The 15,483-nt window shown below is 38.6% G+C and overlaps 2 protein-coding genes across 5 annotated transcripts in view; one reads left to right on the top strand and one right to left on the bottom strand.

The window, feature by feature from the left end:
• Nucleotides 1-719, bottom strand: part of slc26a1 (solute carrier family 26 member 1) — a 54,081-nt gene extending 53,362 nt beyond the window's left edge. Inside the window, exon 1 of the mRNA XM_072584236.1 lies at nucleotides 634-719. The gene's annotated coding sequence lies outside the window, so the exon portion shown is untranslated. The remainder of the gene's footprint in view (nucleotides 1-633) is intronic.
• Nucleotides 1-15,483, top strand: part of idua (alpha-L-iduronidase) — a 261,756-nt gene that overhangs the window by 84,859 nt on the left and 161,414 nt on the right. The gene's annotated exons all lie outside the window — the stretch shown is intronic.

The raw sequence follows: 15,483 nt of genomic DNA, 5'->3' as shown, positions 1-15,483 counted from the left end.
GTTTAATAAGAGTTCATCAGAAAATTCTTATGTTCCGATGAAACGTGGATCACTTTACATTGTGTAGTCCGTTTGTAAATGCATTCATGAAGTCTTAATAAAGTATGGGGAGGCAGTGGTAATTTGGTAATGTCGTTGGATTCATCATTTGGAGCCCCAGGCAAAGATTTAGAGACATGAATTTGAATCCTGTCATGGAACTTAAATTCAGTATAATATAGAATCAAAAGCTAGCCTGATGGCAACTGTGTAACCATTGATGATTAAAGTAATACATGCAAAACTATTCCAGCTTTTTTTCTGATAAGTACCAGCATTAATGAAAGTAAAAAATATTGCATCATTTAGAATTGCGTATTGTGAATGTGCAAATGTGAAAATGCACATTTATTAAAGGAAAAATAAACTGTTCAACATTCACAAATATTCCTGATCGCTGGTCATTGTCTTTACTTTTCCTGTACATTAGTTGCATGCAATTTTTGCAGATCATTCAAATGTCCTCCGTGTATCTGATGAATTATTATAGCGCAGAATCTTCATACATTTTAAACACACTAACTCAACAGAACATTTAACCATTTTGTTTTACAGTATTTCCTTTAATGAAAATATAATTTTATATCCACTTACCAATGTTTGGATGTTTTCTGTTATTTCAGAACATGTCAAGATTAGTATTGGTTTCAGTTTTTTTTTAAAATGTAAAGTGTGGCAGAAAGTAAAGTTAAAACTTGTCCATCAACACTCGAATGGCTAAATGCAGTGCCTTACGTGAACTGTCCTGATAGCAATCAGCCACTCCTTTTTATTTGATTACTTATTTAATAGGTTGGTTGCTTGGGGTTAGTTTTATAAGTGGAAAGTACAGGTAATATTTGTTCACCAGATCACTTGGACAAAAGTCTTCTCTGTATTTTTATGACTTTTAACTGTCACCAAAAACCTAACATAGGTAAAAGCACATGTTTTAATTTGGAGATTGCTATTCAATCCCTTTGATGTTTTATGGATGTAGAAAAGTTACGGCTAATTTAAGGAATTCAAGTAAGGTGCACCTGTTATCTGATTAATGAAAGTAACAACACATTTTTTCCACTGGTATCTGTCCAGATTGATATTCGCAGCAAATTGAAATATCATTTTGCCTTGCATTCAATGGTTCATGGTATTCACTGTTGATATTTCCATGTACAAATCTGTAGCAGACTCATTTTGTCTTCGTATTGTTGCTATTATGAAATACTGTTTCATTGACTGTCAAACTCACACCAAAAGATTGATTTGTTGTTCTGGCTTGAATGACCTTACCAAGAGTTCTACTGCTAGTGTATGGCTTAATCAAATAAACACATGGGCTGTACGTTTAAGAAGGGCATTGTATGATTAGAACATGGAAACAGTTTTTCTAAAGGAAAATCTGATTTGCTAAACTTATTGAGGTTTTTTGAGAATGTACCGAGTAAGGTAGAAAAAGAGAAACCGTTAGATGTTGTATTCCTGGGTTTTCAAAAGGCATTTGATAAAATGCAGTACAGTATGATAATAGGTATCTTAAGGAGTAGATTATAACATGAATAGAAAATTTGCTAATGAGCAGGAGGCAGAGAGGATGCAAAAGTAGAGCATTTTCAAATTGGTAAACTATGAATAACGACGGAGTATTACAGCCACTGTTTGGGCCTTGGCTTTTTACAGTCTGCATTAATAAACAATCATTTTTCGATATTTGCTGATGGTACAAAGCTAGCAAGAAAGCTAAGTTTTAGTAATGACAAAAAAGCTGCAAAGGGATACGGAAAGATGAAGTCAATGAGTAACAAGATGGCTGATTGATCAATTGTAATGTGGAGAAGTATCAAATTATTCATTTTGAAGAAAAGTGGAATGTATTTTCACAAGGTGTGAAACCTAAATGTTGATGTTTAAAGAGACTTTGATGTGCTTGTGCAATGATTGCAGAAAGATCCATGCAGCAAGAGCAAGCAATTAGGATGGTAAATGACATGTATTTTTATTACATAGAAATTTAGAATGCAGAAATAAATGTTTAAAAAAATCTTATTAAAGTTGTACAACTTTTTGGTGAGACCATGTCTGGAGTACTGTTGCAGTTTGGTCTCACTTAAGAAAATATTTACTTGCTTTGGAGGTGTTGCAGCAAAGGTTCATTAAGTTTATCCTGGTGATGAGTGGATTGTCCGATAATAAAATGCTGAGCAAACTGGTCTAGTTCTCCAGGGCTTAGAAGAAGTAGTGGTGATTTCATTGAAATGTTTAAGATTCTGTAGGAGCTTGGTAGACTAGATGCTGAGAGATTGTTTGTTTGCATTGGTAAAACATGGAGAGAAGGGCCACAGTCTCAGGAAAAGGAGCTGATCTTTCAGCTGTGATGAGTATTGAGAGTCTCCATCAATGAATGCATTTAAGGCTTGGATAGAAAGAATTTTTACTCTTTCAGGGATTTGAGAGATATGGGTTAGAGGGCAGGAGCAAGTTGGGGTTGAAGCACCAGACCAGCCATGGTCGTAATGAATGACAGCAAGCTCATTGGGCTCTTTGGTCTACTTGTGCTTACCATTCTTATTTTCTGTGTTCTCCCATCCCATTAAGGTGTAAATCCAAGGAAATCATGCCAGTTAGTATATAAAATTCTTCCATGTTATTGTGAACTTCTGCAATCAGTGTGGTCAAAATTTGAGGAAAGTTCCATGTCATACAACCTTTTTGTTATCTAAAGGGAATACTTTAACCTGAAGGTAACTGCTATTGTTATTTCACAAGAATAGCAGTTATATTGTGTACTCGTAAATACATGTGACAATTTACTCTGGTAATTCTGGCTAAATCACAATCAACTTTTAAAAGAATGCAAAATATAAAGGAATTTGTCGGTACACTTGCAAACCAGATCTTACTCAATTGAATTCAAGAGAAGAAAGATAAAATGCTAAGAATTATTCCCCACATTAGTACTGTAAAATGTGATGTTATAACTTCCCTGGTATGATGAAAACGCTTCATATCAAACCAGTTGCTTTTTAACCAGTTGCAATTACAGTTGGTGAGACTCAACAAGGCACAAGACAAATGATGTTTTTGAAAATTTGTGTCAGAGACCTACAGCATAAAGACAGGCCCTTCTGCCCAAACTGGTCCATGCCAGCCAAAATGTCCCTCCATGTAATTGTCCAAATGCCTTTTAAATGTTGTTAATGTACCTGCCTCAACCACTTCCACTGCCAGTTTATTCCATATGCATATCACCCTCTGTGTTTAAAAAGATAAGTTACCCCTCAGATTCGTATTTATTCTTTCCCCTCTAACCTTAGTGATTCCCTCTAGTCCTCGATTCCCCAACCCTGTGAAAAAGACTGAATGCATTCACTGTATCCATGCTTCTCATGATCTTATAAACCTCTAGAAGATACCCCTCCCTCAGTCTCCTAAGCTGTAAAGAAAAATGTTCTAGCTTGTCCAACCTCTCCCTATTATTCAGACCATTGAGTCCAGGCAACATCCTTGTAAATTTCTCCTGCACTCTTTCCAGTTTAATAACATCTTCCCTATAATAAGGTGACCAAAACTGAACACAATATACCAAGTGTGGCCTCACTAACATCCTGTACAACTGCAACATAATTTCCCAACTTCCCAATTGCCCTGACTGATGAAGGCCAGTGTGCCAAAAGCCGCCTTCACTGCATTATCTACCTGTGACTTCACTTCTTGAGAACCGTGCACCTGAACTCCAAGGCCCTTCTGTTCCAATACACTCCTTAAAGCCCTACTATTCATAATGAAATTCCTACCTTGATTTGACTTTCCAAAATGCCAGATCTCACACTTATCTATGTTAAATTCCATTTGCCCATCTGATGGTCTGCATCCAGGGTACTTAAGGAAGTGGCTCTAGAAATCGTGGATGCATTGTAATCATTTTCCAATGTCCTATAGATTCAGGATCAGTTCCTGCAGATTGGAGGGTGGCTAATGTTGTCCCACTTTTCAAGAAGGGAGGGAGAGAGAAAACAGGGAATTCTAGACCGGTTAGCCTGACGTCAGTGGTGGGAAAGATGCTGGAGTCAATTATAAAAGATGAAATTATGACTTATTTGGATAGCAGTAATGGGATAGATCAGAGTCAGCATGTATTTATGAAGGGGAAATTGTGCTTGACTAATGTTCTGGAATTTTTTGAGAATGTAACTATGAAGGTGGACAAGGGAGAGCCAGTGGATATCGTGTATCTGGATTTTCAGAAAGCCTTTGATAAAGTCCCATATAGGAGACTAGTGAGCAAAATTAGGGCACATGGTACTGGGGGCAAAATACTGACGTGGATTGAAAATTGGCTGACAGGAGGCAAGGAGTAGTGATAAACGGGTCCCTTTTGGGATGGCAGATGGTGACCAGTGGGGTACAACAAGGTTTGATGCTGGGACCACAGCTGTTTACAATATACATGAATGATATACATGAAGGCATTAAAAGTAATATTAGCAAATTTGCTGATAACACAAAGCTGGGTGGCAGGACGAAATGTGAGGAGGATGTTATGAGAATACAGGGTGACTTGGACAGGCTAGGTGAGTGGATGGGTGCATGGCAGATGCAGTTTAATGTGAATAAATGTGTGGTTATCCACTTTGGTGGCAAGAACAGGAAGGCAGATTACTATCTAAATGGAGTCAAGTTAGGTAAAGGTGAAGTACAATGAGATCTAGGTGTTTTTGTACATTAGTCAATGAAAGCAAGCATGCAGTTACAGCAGGCAGTGAACAAAGCTAATGGCATGCTAGCCTTCATAACAAGAGCAATTGAGTGTAGGAACAAAGAGGTCCTCCGGCAGCTATACAGGGCCCTGGTGAGTCCACACATGGAGTATTGTGTGCAGTTTTGGTCTCCAAATTTGAGGAAGGACATTCTGGCTATCGTGGGACTATCATATATTGTAAGGTTGGAGCAACTGGGCTTGGGTTTAGAAGGATGAGAGGGGATCTGATTGAGACTTATAAGATTATTAAAGGATTGGATACTCTGGAGGCAGGAAGCATGTTTCTGCTGCTGGGTGAGTTCAGAACCAGAGGACTCAGTTTAAAAATAAGGGGTAGGCCATTTAGAACAGAGTTGACGAGAAACTTCTTCACCTAGAGAGTGGTGGGTATATGGAATATTCTGCCCCAGAAGGTAGTGGAGGCCAAGTCTCTAAATATTTTCAAGAAAGAGATGGGTAGAGCTCTTAGAGATAGTGGAATCAAGGTTATGGGGATAAGGCAGGAACAGGATATTGATTGTGGATGATCAGCCATGATCATAATGAATGGTATGCTGGCTTGAAGGGCCGAATGGCCTATTCCTGCACCTACTGCCTATTATCTTGTCAGTAGCACCCACTCAACTGATCCAATTCACGGCTGAAGAGGGTCAGGCCTAGGACTCTACCCTGCAGGGCTCCTGCAGAGATGTCTTGGAGCTGAGATGACTCTTCAATGACCAAAGCATCTTCTGTTTTAACAGGTGTGACTCCAACCTCCAGCGTTTTCTACTTGATTCCCATTGACTCCAGTTTTGCTGGGACTCCTTAATGCCACTCTTCACTAAATGCAAACTTGATTTCAAGGGTAGTCACTTTCACCTCACCTCAAGAATTCTGCTCTTTTGTTTGAAATCCGGTTATAATGAGATCAGGAACTCAAAGTGGGGGTGCCAAGCAAGGCCTGCTTATTGGATGCTGCCTGACGTGCTGTGCTTTTCCAGTGCCACACTTTTCAACTCTGATCTCCAGCAAGGTTGCTGAGGCAGTTAGGCATGGAGTGGGCCTGAGGGTAGGTAGTGCTATCTGTCAGGAGGCCTGTCTACTGGGGTGGAGGTTTCGTTGCTCTATCCTGGGGGAGGAAAGTCAAGCTGAAAGGAGTTGTTGGGTGACCGAGGTACGATGCAAGGACATTGGGGAATGAGGAAGCAATTGAAAAGTGGATGGGATGGCTTGCAAGGAGGAGGAAGAGGCACAAAAAAGGAGAAAGGAAAACTATATGGCATTGACAAATGAAGAGAAGATTGCAAGAAGTTTGAGTAAGAAGGGAGGCTGCAATGGAGAGAAAACAAGTTTAAACCTGACATTAAAGCATATTCTAATAAATAGGGGTCAGGAAAACTGAAAACATGAAATCATTGGCAAGATCCTTGCAAATGAATGTGGAGCATTTATATTCCAGAGCTAGTAACTGAAGAAAACCTATTGTAATGAGCACTGTCAATTGTTAAATATAAAATTGAGATTGGGATCTAAGATGCATTAAAAATGGTAGTGGCTTTGTTAATGTCTTACAGATTTGTGACATTGACTCAATTAAATGTGACCTCATCATTTTGTTTTCTCATTTGCCATGACCTCATAAGTTTGTGACGGTGTGTTTAGGGGGATGACATTTTGTGTAGAAGTTATTTTGATGCTAACTTACACATGTTGTCTAATGCCAATTTAAAATACTATCTAAGAAATGTTTTCTTTTTTATGTTCTGCCTTTAAGTTTGTTAGAGGGTAAATGATTATTGAAGATGTTGATGAATTTCTCTAATTTTGATTCTGTCAGAGTCCAAAAATCACATGTCAACATAAATATGGGCGTTCATGTTACTGAATGTTTATTTGTCATTCAGTGAGAATAGAAAAGGAGCCCCTCAAAACCAAAAGATAGTCCGCACAAATCAAAAACGAGCTCTTGAGAATATCTCAAGAGCCCTCAAAAGAAAAATTATTTTAATACCCATTCAGTACATAAAATCAGAGCCAACTTTTTACTTTGTCAGATTTGTCCTTGGTCTTCTGCTTTCTGTTTGATTAATACATCAGTGTTCAGCATAGTATTTGAGGTTCTTATTGCATCCTATTTCTGTACTGTAGCTAATCAAAGTTTTGCCTAATGTGAGCTACTTTAATTCTTCCTCTGATTTATCTTTTACAACACTTTATTTATCTGTCTAAAAATAGCCTGGAAATAAATGTAACTGCTTACCTGAAATGTAGATTGTCACATTGAATGTCTTGCTTTTTCTTGTGTCTAGTAAATTTGATGACAATGCAAGATAATCTTGTCATCCCTCACCACTCGCAGACCTTAATAGTTCTGTAACATTTATAGAATATTCCTTTTGTATGTCACAATTTTTTCCTATATAAATAAAGCAGAAATTGTTCTTTAACTACTAACATGTAAATTATTGAATAATCATTTACAGTATATGGTTTTTGTGGAAAATGTGTTTTCAGTGACCCCTCAGGGTTTTGAATTACTTGCATAAGTAAATGTTTCTTGTGATTTTCAAAGATTAACTGCATTAACAAGCAAGTTTCTATCACAGTTTGGTCACTTCAGCATTATTAGAGTTTACAGAAAATTGGTCCTGACAATGAGATTTCTTTCCCAGTCATTGCTATAAAATCATAGAATCCCTACAGTATGGAAACAGGCTTTTCAGTCCAACATTTCACACTGACCCTCCAAAGAGTATCTCACCCAAACGCATTCCCCATCATTCTACATTTATCGCTAATGCACCTAACCTAATCGCTAATTACTAATACACCTAACCTACACATCCCTGGACACTATGGGCAATTTAGCATCGCCAGTTCACATAACCTGCACATCTTTGGATTGTGGGAGGAAACCAGAGCACCCAGAGGAAACCCACGCAGACACTGGGAGAATGGGCAAACTCCATACAGACCGTCGCCCAAGGCTGGAGTCATGAGGCAGCAGTGCTAACCACACCACCAGATTAGTAATAAAAGCTGTCTACTGTAAAACATTGCAAGTAGACAAGCAGGAGGTTGGCAAGCCAGGCAGCATCAAGAGGTGGAGAAGTCAATGTTTCGGGTATAACTCTTCTTCAGGAGCGGAGGTGGGGGTAAGGAGAGATGCAGACGGTGTGTGTGTGTGTGTGTGTGGGGGGGGGGGGGCAGGGTGGAGCGGAGCGGAGGGGGGGATGTGGTCAGAGAGGGTTTTGGGTGGGGAGTGGAGCGGAATGTGAGATAGTTATAGGTGAACACAGGTGGTGGGTAAAACATTCTTGTCATAATGTCAAATTCCACCTTGATTTATTACTTATACCATCAAATATACCTGAATGCTCAGTGGAATAAAGTAAAAGTATTGGTATACTAGTCACAGGATGACAGAGATTTTAAAACTTTGGTTAAAACATTTCATTTAAAGAAAAATCGACTTCTTGTATTGGCTGAACTTTATGGGAAACATTTTTAAAGTTTCCCACAATACCTATCAATGCTTCAGAAGCATGCAACGTTTTTAAAATTTAAGAATCACTGTAAGTGTAATGCATTCCACATCTAGTAGCTTTGTACTTGTAGCTTTAAGGTGTCAGATTCAAAGATTCTTTTTAATATTTGGAACACTTCTTCCTGTGGCTCTGTTTTTCAAGTGAACTGATAAACCTTTCCAAGCTTTTACTGTATCATTCAGATTCAGTGAAGCTGGATCAAAGTCCCGGAAATCCTTCTACAACAGGATTGTGAGTGTACCTACACCAAAAGAACTGCACTGGTTCAAAAAGGCAGTTAGAGATAGGTAATGAATGTTGGTCCAATCAGCCAAGTCCACTCCTTATGGATAAAAGAAAAAAAAATTCAATATGGTATGAAGTGATGCGTTTTGAAAAGAAAGGAGGAGGAAGTGCAATATGAACCAACTGGTGTGATGTAAAAGAAGTGCTAGAGTTGCAAAACCTTTTATGTGTGTGTACCCAAATCTTTGAAGATGGTATGATAAGCTTAAAGTTTAAATAAGACATCTGTTACTTTTTAGATGAATTCTGGTAGGAATTGAGCATAAAAGCAAGGATGCTAAATCTTTAGAAAGGTAGTGTCATGGCCAGTTCTGGTTTAGTAAGACTATGTAGAGGAGCCTTTTTGTAACAAGATTGAGGGATTTGAGTTGTGTGAAGAAACCAATGTTGGCCTCTTCAGAGATACAAATTGGAGTTTTGGTCATGAATCAAACTCCTGAAGGGTTTTGATAGTGTATATATGAAGCTGTTCCCTGCAACAGAAAGGTCGACAATTCAAGAACATGAGCTTAAGGTTGTTAACTACTATCTTAACAACTGTCTGTGTAATTGTATTTTGCGTTGTGTCACAACTAGTTCTTTTGCCAAGATCTGCACTGCATGGCCTGTAAGATCGGTGGAGCAAATTTAATCAGACATTTCAAAAAGGAAGTGGATAAATACTTGAATAGGAAAGAAATGGTAGAGCCAATGATCAAGAGTAGTTGGAGTGGAACTAATTGAACAGCTTTTTCAAAGACGCAGCAGAATCAGAAAGGACTGAATCACCACTTCCTTTGCTGTTTCATTCTACGATTAGGGATGATGAGTAACGTTAAACATATTTCGGTTGTTGGATTGCCGACTATGAAAGCCAATCCCTTCACAGCTTATTTGATAAAGCACAATCGCTCACAATCGCACATTCCACCCTAAAGCACCCTGATTAATATTCAGGTCTGCCACACTGATTCCCTCAGAGCATGTTTGAAATTCTCTTCTCCACAACATAAATCTTACAACATTTTCCTTCTTCCCCGATCATAAATTGGTTTGCAATCTGACTGTACAGAATTTTTTGAGATATCTTTAGATGAGAGACTACTAAATCCATTATAAGTCACAGGCTTGAGAGAGTGCGCTGGACAATTAGATTGAAAATTTTTATTAGTTGTGTGAATTACTGGGGCTGGAAAATGAAGATTAGTATTGTTTTATTGAAAGGCAATCATCTACTGTCCCAATCTAATGTAGTCAAGTGACCTCTATCATGAGGTGCATCCATTGTAGGCAAACATCCTGAACTCTTCAATAAAGTCCACATGTTAACATATTGCTGTGTTGTATACTTTAAACATATTGTCAGAAGAGATACTTAAGTGAGTGTCCAGGGTTGAAATAAAAAGCATAGCTACAGATAACTGATGTAAAAACAACCAAATAATTGACAGTGGTCATTGCTTTTGGGAAAAAAAACAACCTTAATTAATCTGACAATTTTGAAGACATAGTATTCCAAACTGATGATTGATGAAGGAAACCTGCTTGTTTCAGTGCCTTTTGTAATCTCTGGTACATGCCACACGAGTTCCTTTACAAACTGAGGTCAGTAGGTATTCCGATACCACATGTCCATGGGTTAGGAACTGGCAAAAAGTAAAGAAATTAGAAATTGCATAAAGAGCAAGGCTATAATTGGGGAAATATTGTGTGGGGTGTTCACACTAGATCATCTCTCAGTATTAAATTATCTTACATGTCTCGCTGCAGGTTGACTTAGAGTAGTAGAGCTGTACAGCATGGAAACAGACCCTTTGGTCCAACTCATCCATGCCGACCGGATATCCTAAACTAATCTCGTCGCATTTACTATTTAAATAAAGATATCAAGTTAACAGGGACAATGCACGGAGGAAACTATCAAGACTTTGGACAAAAATGCTTGATCAGGTTTGTTCTCTGTGATTGTTAGTCATTTAAATACAGATAAGCACTTCATGTTAGAAGTCAAACTAGAGGGTCTGATAAAATTTAATGAACAGAAAGTTGAAAGAGAACCTTGGTATTTACGAATCGTGACTTAAAGGCCAGACTTTTGAAATGTCAACTCAGATTTTTTCAATTGACTGAAACAAATGAAGTGAGAGGAGAAAGATTTCAAAAAGACATGAGGGGCACTTTTTTTATCTATGAGTGGTTCGTGTGTGGAATGAACTTCCAGTGGAAATGTGGATATGTGTACAGTTACAATGATTAAAAGACATTGAGATAAATATGTGAATGTTTGGAGAGATAGCCATCAAATAGAGCAGGTGGGACTAGTTTAGTTGGGGATTACGTTCAGAATGGACTGGTTGGACTGAAGGGTTTGTTTCCGTGCTGTATGACTCTAACTTTATACAGAGTTGTGAACTGCCACTGATTGACCATGATCTTGCTTTTCATTGTTTTAAAAAAACTGCTTCAGCTTTCCACATTCTAATTCCTGTTCAAATTGCTGGGTATATGAGTCAGAATTAGGAATTCTTCCATTAACAGTGGCAAATTATGCAACATCAATGGACTTGCTGAGTATACCAAAAAATGTTCAAGAGCCTACACCTTTCCTGCTGTTAGGAAGAGACTGTTTCAAAATTGCACCCTTAGAAGAGTGGGAAAAAAAGCAGAAATTTTGAAATATTTGATGTTCTGCTTTCAGACCAAAATGCACATTATGTATGAATGGTGCATGTTTAATATTAGGGACAAAGGGGGGAGAAAAGGTCCATTGATCAATACATAACACCATTCCCTCAGTTTGCTGTAACATGTGAATTTACGCAACTAAAGGATGATCTAATTAAAGCTATAATCATCTTGAGTATAAGAGGCTGCGACATGGCAGTGCAACTACTAAGCAAATCTGACTCTTGAAGTTTTAAACCTGCAAAAGCTCTTAGCTTGTAAATCAACATTTACAGCTCAAACTTGTGCGAACAGGTGAATTTGTCTACAATGTGGAGAAGCAGCTAAGACCTGTTCGATATTGCTGAAAGATCTGTCCACATTGTTGAAAAATAGTCAACGCCTTACACTTGCAATATGTGGAGAAAAGCAACAAATATCCACACGAGCCAATGGAAAATTCAAACTCAAAGAACAAGTTGCAATATTGTGGAGGTCATCACAAAAAACAAAAAGCATGTACAGTGTGACTAAAAGTTTTAACTGTGAGAAGCTGAGCAATTTTGCATGAATGTATTCATTTAGGAAGTAGACAAACAAGACTATAAAGACAATTGCGACAAAGATATCAGAAAATGATTTGGTTGAATCAAGTATGCATGTTGGAGAGAGTTATAAATGTCTACAGCACAGAAAAAGGCTCTTCGGCTCATTGAGTCTATAGTGGTCAAAAACTAATATTTAACTATTCAAATCCTAGTTTCCAGCCTTGCTATCCCTTGGCAATGCAAGCGTACGTGTAAATAATTCTTAAATGTTTGAAAGTACTTTTGAATAAACTTGTTGGACTATAACCTGGTATTGTGATTTTTAATTTTGTCCTTAAATGTTGAGTGTTTCTGCTTCTGCTACCTTTTATTGGCAATGAATTCTGGATTTCAATCACCGACTGGGTGAAAAATGTTTTCCTCACGTCCTCTCCAAGCCTCTTGCCCCTTACCATAATCTGTACCCCAGTCATTGATCCCTCTATCAAGGGGGAAAGTTTTTTTTCTGTTTCCCCTGTCTATGCCACTTATCACTTTACACATCTCCATCGTTTTCCTGCTCAGTCTCCTCTGCTCCATGGAAAACAACACCCATCGATCTAATCTCTCTTCATAATGGAAGCTTTCCGGCTGAGGCAACATCCTGGTAAATTTTCTCTGCATCCTCTCCAGTGCAATCACATCTCTCCTATAATAAAGATTCCAGAAGTGCACATAATATTCTAATTGTGGCCGAACAAATGTTTTTATATAGTTACAGTATCACTTCCCTCCTCTTAAATACTGTGCCTCGGCCAATAAAAGCAAGTATCCCATATGCCTTCCTACCTACTTTGTCTCTGCCCTATTCTCTTAAGGGACTGGTGGATATGTACACTAAGGTCACTAATTCTTGGTGCTTCCCAGGGTCCTAACATTCAGTATGTACTCCCTGGCCTGTTTTGACCTGTCCAAGTGCACCACTTCACACTTATCCTGATTGAATTTCATTTGCTACTGATCAGCCCATCTGACCAGTATGTCTGTATCTTCCTATCTAAAGCTAGCCTCCTCACTATTTACCACGCCACCAGTTTTCATACCATATCTGAACCTAATGATCAGCTCTCCTGTGTCCAAGTCTAAATGATTTATATATATCACAAATGTCAGATCAAGATTCAAATGGGTCAGTTTATACCTTGAAAGAGGTTGGAACATCAAATGTAAAGGAAAAATTTGGTTTCTAACTATTGCGACAAAGGTTACAGAATGAGAGCATCAAGTAAATATAATGTTCCATATAGTCACTGGTGTTTCTCACAATCTTGTGAACTTCACAGACTTGTGTACAAATATTCTTACTCCAGATGGCAATCTAAAATTGAAACCCTCAAAGCTAAAGTGACCGAGCTTTAGATAGCATGTTCTCGGAGCTGGTGACATCTAACTTCTCGCAGTTGGCTGCTTATTCCTGTATAAAAGGGGTGAGAGAAGCTCAGTTAGGAGGGAGAACTTCATTATGTTCTCTGTAAGCACTGTGGGCTTCCTTATTGCTACAAATACCCATTGACTGCTCACATGTGACTCAACATTCCCTACAATGTGGCTATTATGTAACTAATGTGATGCTATAAGAAGCAATCAACCATCTCCTTGAGATACTGAGCCTGTAGTGTGTAAGTTCATTAATGAGTGAGAGAGCAAAGTGTGCAGAGGACTCTGAAAGTCTGCAGGGGGATATAGACAGGTTGTGATTGGGCAAAGGTGTGGCAGATGGAGTACCGTGTTGGTAAATGTGAGGTCATCCATTTTGGTAAGAATAGTTGCAAAATGGGCTATTATTTAAACAGTGAAAAATTGCAGCATGCCACTGTGCAGCAGGTCCTGGGTGTCCTTGTGCATGAATCACAAAAGGTTGGTTTGTGGGTACAGTGGGTGCTTAAGAAGGAAAATAGAATATTGTCTTTCATTGCTAGAGGAATGCAGTTTAAAAAAGGAGGTTATGCTGCAGCTGTATAGGGTGCTCATGAGGCCACAGTTGGAGTACTGTGTATAGTTTTGGTCGTCTTACTTGAGAAATGATGTACTGGCACTGGAGGGGATGCAGAGGAGCTTCACCAGATTGATTCCAGAGTTGAGAAGGTTGGCTTCTAAGGAGAGATTGAATAGACTGGGACTATATTCATTGGAATCCAGAAGAATGGGGTGGGGGGGGGATCTTATAGAAACATTATCTTATCTATTCCCTTCATAATTTTGAGGTAGGGAGGTTATTTTCATGGCGGATGAAACTAGAACTAGGGGACATAGTCTCAAAATTAGCAGATTTAGGACTAAGAAGGAACTTCTTCACCCAAAGGGTTGTGATTCTGTGGAATTCCCTGCCCAATGAAGTGCGAACCTCATTGAATGCTTTTAAGGCAGAGATAGATTTTTGAAAAGTAAATGAATTCAGGGTTATGGTGCATTGAGGGTAAGTGCAGCTGATTCCACGTAAATATCAGCTATGATCTTATCGAATGGTGGAGCAGGCTCAACAATTGCCTATTCCTGCTCCTATTTCTTATTTTCTTATGTTCAATGGTTTATCTGCTCTGAGGGAGTTGACCATTTCTTGTCAAAAGAAGTGCTCTGATTTATTGTGGCCAGCTGTATCCTGTATAACTTGGCCATCATGAAGGTTTAATCTAGCCCCCAGTGGTTTGCACTAAAGCAAAATAATGAAGAATACCCCAGAATGTACATATGCCATTCATGAACCTTCATTAAACTTAATTTCCCATAAGTACAGCCACCTGGAAGAACAATGGCAGCCAATGCAGCAATGCACCACCACCTGCAAGTTGCCCTCCAGGTCACACACCATCTTCACTTGGAACTATACCAGTCCCCTACAGTGCACTTATAGATAGGTAAGTTCTGACTTAGCCAGCAATACCCATGTCCTGTGAATGAATCTCTCAATTAAAAATCTGTCAATTTGGAGGTAGAATCTAACAAATTCCAGCAGCAATCTCGAGACATTAATGTGGGAGGAAATAAATAATGCAAGTTTTATTTTTAATCAGGTAAATAATTATGCTCTGAGGAAGTGAATCTTGGTGAAAGAAGGAAAGTGCAGTCTCTCTGTGGAGGGTGCTATTGTGAAGAGACAAAGAATCTAGATTGCACAGCTCTTCAAAGAAGTATGGTTAGAAAGTTTCAACATTGAGTGGGAGCAATGGAGATGGTTTCAGCATATATGGTAGATGATGTGCTATTTGAGTTTCATCTAAGAATGATAAGTTAGAAAATTATGGTTGTGGTTGGAGACTTGAATTGAGCAGGAATGAAGAGATTTGAGCGATCATGCATACAAAGCACAAAAGGTTAATGAGCTAAAATGTGAATGCTCAGAAAGCTTGAATTAACAAAGGGGAAATTCAATTTCAAGAACTGAACCAACACCATTACGCATGTGAATATTCTCAGCAATATTGCTTTTGTAGTAATCTCTCAATCTATCTCATCTTTATGAATTACAGTCTCATTAACCTCACCTCACATTAATACCAATCTCATCCTGAGCTCCAATTCTCTAACCTTCCCTCCCAACTGAGATAGAAGCTGCTGAACCTAATCTCTCAAATGTGTAATCTCCTGACGCTGTCCCATCCCTGTTCTAATCCTAGGCTGAAATTTATCAGAATGCTGTAGATCCCTGTGCTGGAACAAAATA

This window comes from Chiloscyllium punctatum, chromosome 14, assembly GCF_047496795.1.
Source record: "Chiloscyllium punctatum isolate Juve2018m chromosome 14, sChiPun1.3, whole genome shotgun sequence".
Lineage (NCBI taxonomy): Eukaryota > Metazoa > Chordata > Chondrichthyes > Orectolobiformes > Hemiscylliidae > Chiloscyllium > Chiloscyllium punctatum.
The sequence above is the reverse complement of the archived record's forward strand: the minus strand, read 5'-3'. Positions and strand labels throughout refer to the sequence as shown.